This window comes from Lolium perenne, chromosome 1, assembly GCF_019359855.2.
Source record: "Lolium perenne isolate Kyuss_39 chromosome 1, Kyuss_2.0, whole genome shotgun sequence".
NCBI classification, from domain to species: domain Eukaryota; kingdom Viridiplantae; phylum Streptophyta; class Magnoliopsida; order Poales; family Poaceae; genus Lolium; species Lolium perenne.
The window spans coordinates 264,833,512-264,842,946 of record NC_067244.2 but is presented as its reverse complement, the minus strand read 5'-3'; positions in this window follow the sequence as shown (position 1 = coordinate 264,842,946).

Sequence of the window (9,435 nt, the reverse complement as noted above, 5' to 3'; positions counted from 1 at the left end):
AAACATGGGTTGTCTCCCATAAGCGCTTTTCTTTAACGCCTTTCAGCTAGGCGCAGAAAGTGTATATCAAGTATTATCAAAAGATGGTGCATCTACAGCGGGGTTTGGAGTTTTCTCAACCATGCATAGTATATTGGATACATAAGTTCCAGCGGCTCCCTTTTCATTAGTCTTGGGCTTGCTACTCTCATCAAACAAATTTTCAGGAACAAGCCAAGCATAGTTATTTTCTAGCGCTTCATTCATCGCTAGGAGCTTACATGGTATTGGTGCTTTGATCTCCCCACCATCATTAATATTATTAGTGTACCTTACTCTCTCCATGTCCATCTTTTCAAGGATACTAACAAAATTGGTATAAGAACCAAGCATCTTATATTTAATAAAGACCTTTCTAGCCTCTCTTGCTATACCACCAAATTCTCTAAGAAGGGTTTCTAAAACAAAATCTTTCTTTTCCCCTTCTTCCATATCACCTAGTGTAAGAAACATGTGTTGGATTATAGGATTGAGATTAACAAATTTAGTTTCCAACATGCGAACTAAAGAAGCAGCAGCAATTTCATAAGTAGGAGCAAGTTCTACCAAGTGTCTATCTTCAAAATCTTCAACGGTACTAACATGATTGAAAAATTCTTCTATATTATTTCTCCCAATTATAGACCCACGTCCTACCGGTATGTCTTTTACGGTAAAATTAAAAGGAAACATGTTGAAATAATTAAAGCAAATATAAGTAACTAATTTTTTTGTGTTTTTTTAGAGTGCAAACAAGACAGTAAAATAAAGTAAAACTAGCAACTAATTTTTTTGTATTTTGATTTAGTGCAGCAAACAAAGTAGTAAATAAAGTAAAGCAAGATAAAAACAAAGTAAAGAGATTGGGATGTGGAGACTCCCCTTGCAGCGTGTCTTGATCTCCCCGGCAACGGCGCCAGAAAAAGAGCTTGATACGCGTACATCACGCGTCCGTTGGGAACCCCAAGAGGAAGGTGTGATGCGTACAGAGGCAAGTTTTCCCTCAGTATGAAACCAAGGTTTATCGAACCAGTAGGAGCCAAGAAGCACGTTGAAGGTTGATGGCGATGAAATGTAGTGCGGCGCAACACCAGGGATTCCAGCGCCAACGTGGAACCTGCACAACACAACCAAAGTACTTTGCCCCAACGAAACAGTGAGGTTGTCAATCTCACCGGCTTGCTGTAACAAAGGATTAGATGTATAGTGTGGAAGATGATTGTTTGCAGAGAACAAGTATTGCAGTAGATTGTATTTCAGATGTAAAGAATGGACCGGGGTCCACAGTTCACTAGAGGTGTCTCTCCCATAAGATAAATAGCATGTTGGGTGAACAAATTACAGTTGGGCAATTGACAAATAGAGAGGGCATGACCATGCACATACATGATATGATGAGTATTGTGAGATTTAATTGGGCATTACGACAAAGTACATAGACCGCTATCCAGCATGCATCTATGCCTAAAAAGTCCACCTTCAGGTTATCATCCGAACCCCTTCCAGTATTAAGTTGCTAACAACAGACAATTGCATTAAGTATTGCGCATAATGTAATCAATAACTACATCCTCGGACATAGCATCAATGTTTTATCCCTAGTGGCAATAGCACATCCATAACCTTAGAGCTTTCTGTCACTCCCCCAGATTCACGGAGACATGAACCCACTTTCGAGCATAAATACTCCCTCTTGGAGTTACTAGCAAAAACTTGGCCAGAGCCTCTACTAATAACGGAGAGCATGCAAGATCATAAACAACACATAGACATAAATTGATAATCAACATAATATAGTATTCTCTATCCATCGGATCCCAACAAACACAACATATAGCATTACAGATAGATGATCTTGATCATGTTAGGCAGCTCACAAGATCCGACAATTAAGCACAATGGGGAGAAGACAACCATCTAGCTACTGCTATGGACCCATAGTCCAGGGGTAGACTACTCACACATCACTCCGGAGGCGACCATGGCGGTGTAGAGTCCTCCGGGAGATGAATCCCCTCTCCGGCAGGGTGCCGGAGGCGATCTCCTGAATCCCCCGAGATGGGATTGGCGGCGGCGGCGTCTCTGGAAGGTTTTCCGTATCGTGGCTCACGGTACTGGGGGTTTCGCGACGAAGGCTATTTGTAGGCGGAAGGGCAGGTCAAGGGGCGTCACGAGGGGCCCACACCATAGGGTGGCGCGGCCAGGGCTTGGGCCGCGCCGCCCTATCATCTGGCCGCCTCGTGGCCCCACTTCGTCAGCTCTCCGGTCTTCTGGAAGCTTCGTGTGAAAATAGGCCCCTGGGCGTTGATTTCGTCCAATTCTGAGAATATTTCCTTACTAGGATTTCTGAAACCAAAAACAGCAGAAAACAGCAACTGGCTCTTCGGCATCTCGTTAATAGGTTAGTTCCAGAAAATGCATAAATATGACATAAAGTATGCATAAAACATGTAGGTGTCATCAATAATGTGGCATGGAACATAAGAAATTATCGATACGTCGGAGACGTATCAATAGGCGCCTCTCGAGGGTGGCTTGCTCTTTTGATAGGTACTCCCGGTTTTTCTCTAGTATAGAGCGATAGGCATTGAGAGTTCCAACCGAGGTTCCTGCCGGGAGCGGTGTGTTATTGAGTACTGCTGCCTTGGCTGCTGCCCACTCCACGTCCGCGATGGTGTACTCGCTGTTGTGGTTGCTGGCGCTATTTTCGAAACTTGCTCGTCTACTAGAACGAGGAGTATGATCTCCGTCTCCTCTGTGCCTTGTGTTTCCCGTGTTATTGGCGACATAAACCTGATGGTGTGCCGTTCTTCGGGTGGTTTCTTGGACGATGCTGTCGATACTGTCCTCTCCCGATGAATACTGGGCAGTGCAGATGAATGGCGTGTCACTCGACCCTAACCCATGCCTGGCGTCGCAGTTCAAGCAGTAGTACGAAGTTAACTCCGAAGATGTGGGATCGTCGGATCCTACCAACATGGAAGACGCCGAACGGGGAATCGAGGGCGCGGGTGAACTCGTCGAGCCTGTCAGACCAGCCGAAAGGTCGAGTGACGATGACGCGCTTGGACTCGTTGATCCGGAGGCGGGCGATTCCAGCAGTCGAAGGATTCCTTCCGCATTGACGTTGTAGTGGACGCTGCCGAAGGTCATCTCCATGTTTCCTTGTAGATCTGAGAAGGTTGAGCGGGAAGAATCACTGTGCGGGGTGAATTCGTAGGAACCGAATCGAATCGGGCTTCCCAGGTTTGGCGATGACGGTGTTGATGAAGTTGCTGGTGACATGACTGGATCTACCGATGACCGATCTTGTGCCAACAGGCTTCCAAAAGACGGTGCCAATTGTCGAGGGTGCTCCTCGGCAATGCCCTCCGATAGGGGCTTAGGGTTGATGGAATCCTGCAAGCTGATACGAGACATCGGTTCACAGACAAGCGGGGAGAGCGATTTACCCAGGTTCGGGGCCCTCGGTGAGGTAAAACCCTTACGTCCTGCCTGTCTGTTCTTGATTATGATGATAACAGGTTACAATGGGGGGCCGAATAGTTCGGCTGAGATCTCGTCGAGATGGCTAAGTGCTAGGGTGACCTAGCTCTGAGTTTTTGGTGGCTAAGGTTGCTAAGATTTCTTGTCCCTCGGCAGCCCCTCTCCTGGCCTTTATATAGGAGGCCAGGTCTCAAGAGGTCCAACCGAGTACGACTAGGTTTACAGTAATTCTAGATCTAATCTTTCCTTGTTCGGCTGCTTCTTTGCCTTGCCTGCGAATGAATCTTCTGGTGTGCCATCTGGTTGGGCCGCCTTGCCTCCAAGTGCTTTCATGGGCCTCCAACTAGGAAATACAAGATAGGGCAACATCGGTTACCCGAAGGGTAATGCCCACGTCACCTCTGTCGCTTCTTCGTTCTGGCTCCTGGGCTTAGAAGTGCTGCCCGACATGTTTATTTGCACTTCATTAAAAAGAGGCAAAAAGTTAGTACAAAAGTCAACCAAAAAATTTGGCATGACCTTTGCTATTTTTTCTACGTAGGAGTGGCCATTTCTCAACCGAAACGGAAGTTAATCAACGCTTCGGGAGAAATGGGCAACTCAATGAAATCCCTGCAAAAATATCCACCATATACACCATATATCCACCATATCCACCATATACACCATATATCCACCATATCCACCATATACACCATATATCCACCATATCAGTTAGTACTACAAACCAGAAAACCTGGACATATATTGCTGGACATATATAGTTCCTATTTTTTTTAACCTGGAGCACTACAACAAATTAACCTGAAGCATCTACAATACATCAAACAAAACCTTGAGCATCAATACAGCAGGCATTATTAAACTAGAGCATCAATACAACAGATATTATTAACCTGGAGCATCTACAACAAATTAACCTGGAGAATCTACAATACATCAAACAAAACCTGGAGCAATCACCTGGAGCACTACAACAAACCTGGAGCATCTTTTTAACCAACTATTAGCATATTTAGTGCAGCCAAGGCAGTATCTAATGACTTAGAAAAATGACTTCAATAGTAGGCAGTAGCATTTCATTCAAAATCAACTAGGCAGTATCATTTCATCATTAGCTTGTTCATATTTTCATTTGTATTAAAAAACCTATTGCATTGTATTAAAAAACCTATTGCATTGTTCATTTTACTGAACCATGTTCATTAACAAACTTCATTCTTTTTCAGAGAGAACTTCAAGAACTTTATTAGCTCTACTGCATTTTCTCAACTAACACAGTTCATATATACTATATATAATGTATATATACTGTAACCATCTATGCATTTAATCAGTGGTCATATGTGAACTAAAACCATCTATTTAATCAGTGGCCAAAGGTGAACTGAAACCATCTATGCATTCTTATCTTGCAACCAGGAAGCATGAGCATGATCATTTCATAAATGAATTCAAAACATAAAATGGCAGCAGGAGACACAAGTGATTCACTAGCACATGCAACACACACATGATCACTAACTCTCACCCTAATTCTATTCTTACTAAATGACAAGATTAATATCTACATTTCTCTGCCAATTCGAAAACCTAAATCACATTCAAAACATTACCTAGCAGTAGTAAATTTGTATCTACATTCACTAACTACATTCAAAACCTAAATCAACCAATTCATTAACTACATTCACTAACCAATTTGTATCTGCCAATTCACTAACTACATTCAAAACCTAAATCAACCAATTATTTGTATCTACATTTCTCTGCCAATTAGAATTTAGAAAATGAGCATGAGCTATTGCTAACATAGCATTACCTACCAATCTAGCATAGCATTACCCAGCAGTAGCAAATTTAAATCACCAAATTATATCAACTAAATAAACCTACTGCTAGCTACTGCTGCTACTTTATCAACTAATTAAAATTGTCCTAAAATTGTATAATTGTTTACTGCAAAACACAAGAGAACAATTAATTGTTTACTGCAAAACCAACATACCAAACATATAAACAAATAATTCACATTGCATTAGTATTTCTTCTTGTTTATTCAGCCTTCTTACATGAAATAATCTTCACTACATTGCATTAGGATTCAATCAGATGATTACATGGACAAATTTCAAGTTGCGAGTAAGAAGGAAATCACCCAGCATCCCAAAAGCACCAGAAAGAAGGATGGCGGATTGGGGATGGGCACAGGGCAGTGAGGAGGGGGACAAGGGAGTGGGGACAGGGGAGAGGGGCTCTCACCGAATGGCGGCGGCGCAGGGTTGCGGTGCCGGCGGCGTTGTCCTCCTCCTCCTCTGTGGTGGAGGCTCGGGCTCGCACGTCCCTGCTCGGCGGCGGTGTGGCGGTCCTCCTCCTCCTCGATCTGCGGCGGCGGCTCGGGCTCGGGCGTCCTGCTCGGCGGTGCCGTGGCGGTCCTCCTCCTCCTCGATCTGCGGTGGCGGCTCGGGCTCGGGCGTCCTGCTCGGCGGTGGCGTGGCGGTCCTCCTCCTCCTCGGCGGCGCTAGGCGGTGGCGGTAGTTGCGAGAGCAGAGTGGCGGGCGCTAGGGTTGGCTCGTCGGGGAAGAACTGTTTGTGAGTGGGGAAGAAAGAAACGAGTCGATTATTTCACCAAGTATCTAAATTCTGTGGAGCACCACCTATACATGCGCTACAGAACTAAGCATTCTGTGGCGCATCAGCTCAGACATGCGCCACAGAATTCCTTAATTCTGTGGCGCACCCAAAGGGGCGTGCGCCACAGAATTTAGACACTTAGCAAAACAAAACGGGTTACTGCTGTGTCTTGACAGATACTTAGCACTAGCCTAGTGGTTAAGGCCAATGTTAGCCCATTAGTAGCCAGGTTCGAACCCTGGCTGCCACACAATTTTTTTTCCTTTTTTCATATTTTAGTTACATTTCAATAAATAACACAACATTATTTAGTAATTAGTAGAGAATTATAAATTACTTGTCTCATACAAACATGTTCTTGTTTCTCTCACACACACATGCATGTACTTGTCTAACACACACACTCACACACATGTGATAGACCAAAAAAAGATCTTCTTTGTCCCGGCTCCGAGCTCTAGCGTCTCTTCGCAATCTTCTTGCCCTTTCGGTTGTTGGCGGTTGAATACATTATGCCGGCCACCTTGAGATTTCTTCGTGTGAACGGACAACCTTTAGAGGGTAGGGAGGTCTTCCTTCTTACTTTACTAGTAGTAGGCATTTTGAAGTGCCTGTCGAATTCCTCCTCAATCTTCGGGTCACCATTCTTGTCCAAGTCTTCCTCGTTGGCGTCTCCTTGCATTCCTATGATGCTCCTCCTGCCCCTCCTCACGACAACATGGCTTGTGATGAAGAAGCATTGGTCAACTTGGCTACCGAGCACCCATGGCTCATTTTTCGCGGATGCGTTCTTCGATTTTGCATCGGGTATAACCATGGTTGTGAAATATCGGCCTTATTTTTCGACCATCTTGGCCCATCTCACACGAAACATTGGCACCATCTCTCCACAGTAATTGAGCTCCCATATCTCCTCGATCCTTCCAAAAAATCTTTCCTTGACATTAGTCTCGTCATCGGCGTATGACAGCATAGTTACTCCTGAGTTTTGATTTTCACTATTTATGTCCTTTTCCTCGGTGTAGAATCTGTAACCGTTGATGTCGTACCCCTGATAGGTCCTTACGTTATGCCCGGGTCCCTGTGATAAGGTGTATATGAGTTTTTCATCTTCGGTAGAAGGCCTTTTTCTCTGTGCTTCAACCAGTTGAGTTTGCTTGAACCAACGCGTGAAGCTGGAGTTGTGCTTTTTGGTTACGTCTCCCATCTTCCTCGGCCGGCCCATATCGATGTAATTCTGCTCGACCATGCTTTTGTGCTCTTGCACGAAAGGTTCAATCAGTTTTAAGTGTTGTAGCGCGACCCGGTGAGCCCTGTCAAAGTTGTCGCGTCGATTGTCAATGCCGACATGGACTGAGCGGTAGCCCTCGTGGTGACCGACTCCAGCGAGCCTCCCGAGGTGTGTCCTGGGGGGTAGACCAACATGATCCTCGTCGTCCTCGGTGCTTAGATAATTCTGGCAGAAGGAGATGCACTCGTAGGTTAGAAACCCCTTGGCCATGCTTGCGTCTGGACGGGCCCTATTGCGAACGTATCCTTTCATGACACCGTTCTCCCTTTCGAAAGGCATCATTTGTGGAGGAACGTTGGGCCGAGCTGCTTGATGTCTTCAACGACATGGAGAAGGAGATGGACACATATATCACAGAATGCAGGCGGGAAGTAAATCTCGAGCTCACATAGTATCACCACGATCTCAACCTGTAGCATCTTCAGCTGCCTCACGCCGATCGACTTCCTGGTGATAACGTCCAAAAAGTTGCAAAGGCCAAACAGCGTATCACGGACGTGCTCGTCCATTATGCCTCGGATCGCAACGGGAAGTATCCGTGTCATTAGCACGTGGCAATCGTGAGACTTCATCCCGGTGAACCTCTTCTTCGCTACGTCCAGATATCTGCTTATATTCCCCGAGTAACCGTGAGGAACTTTCACTCCTAGGAGGCACCTGAAAAACTGCTCGAGCTCCTCCGGACTCGTTGTGAAGCAGGCAGCGGGAAGCAGCACCGCGTTCTTCTTAGCCCTTTTGCGGAGACGTTGAGTCCCTTCCGTCTGATCATCATCATCATCATCGTCGTCGTCAGTATCGGGGGCTTGAAGATCTTTCCTGATGCCAAAATGTTTAAGATCGTATCTTGCTTTCGGTCCATCCTTGGACTTTTCTGAGTTGCAAAGAGTGCCAAGCAGACTCTCGGTAACGTTCTTCGTAATGTGCATGACATCGAGGATGTGGGGCGTGTGGAGGACCTTCCAGTACTCCAAGTCGTGGAAAACAAACCTCGCTTTCCATACACCGAACAGCGGCTCTGGCTTTGGTCGCTTCTTTCCCGGCGCTGGGCACTCCTTCCAATTTTTCAGAAGATCATCGATTTCTGCGCCGCTCCTCGGGCGTGGGGTCCATCGGGCTCATCTTTACCATTGAACAGATCACCGCGTTTTCTCCACGGGTGATCCAAGCGAAGCCACCTTCGAGCACCTGGGTACACGGTTTTCGAGGACCCGGGATCCCTTGGTAGTTGTAGATGCGGGGTCTCGTCCATGCACTTCACACAGCCGTTGAATCCGTGGCCGACCTGGGCAGATACATATGCGTAACCAGGATAGTCTGTGACCGTCGTGATCAACGCGGCTCTCATATCGAAATAAGTTCTAGTGTAGGCGTCCCACGTACGGGGTGGCGTCTTCCACAACGTGTCTAACTCCTCTTTCAGCAGCCCGAGATACAAATGCATGTCGACACCTGGTTGTTTCGGCCCCTGAATGAGAATACTCAGGTGTATGTACCTTTGCTTGGTGCACAGCCACAGGGGTAGGTTGTAAGGCCATACAAACACAGGCCAGGTGCTATGCGTGCTACTCTGGTTGCCGAACGGATTGAGTCCATCGGTGCTCATACCCAGCCTGCTGTTCCTTGCGTCGCCCCCGAACCTAGGGAAGGCGATGTCCAATGCTTGCCACTGTCCAGCGTCTGAAGGGTGTGTCAGCATATAGCCCATCTCCGGATCTTCTTCGGGCTTCTGCCTTTCCGCGTGCCATTGCATGAGCTTTGCTTCCTTAGGGTCGACGAAATACCGCTGCAGACGGGGAGTGATAGGAAAGTACCATACCACTTTTCGAGGTACCTTCTTGTTCCCAACCTTGTACCGTTCGTGGCCACACACCGGACATGTGGTTCTGTCCTTGTACTCGCACCTATAAATCACACAATCATTAATGCAGGCGTGGTATTTTTCGTGCGGTAGGTCAAGGGGACACACGAATTTCTTGGCCTCCTCGATACTACTTGGCAATGTGTTC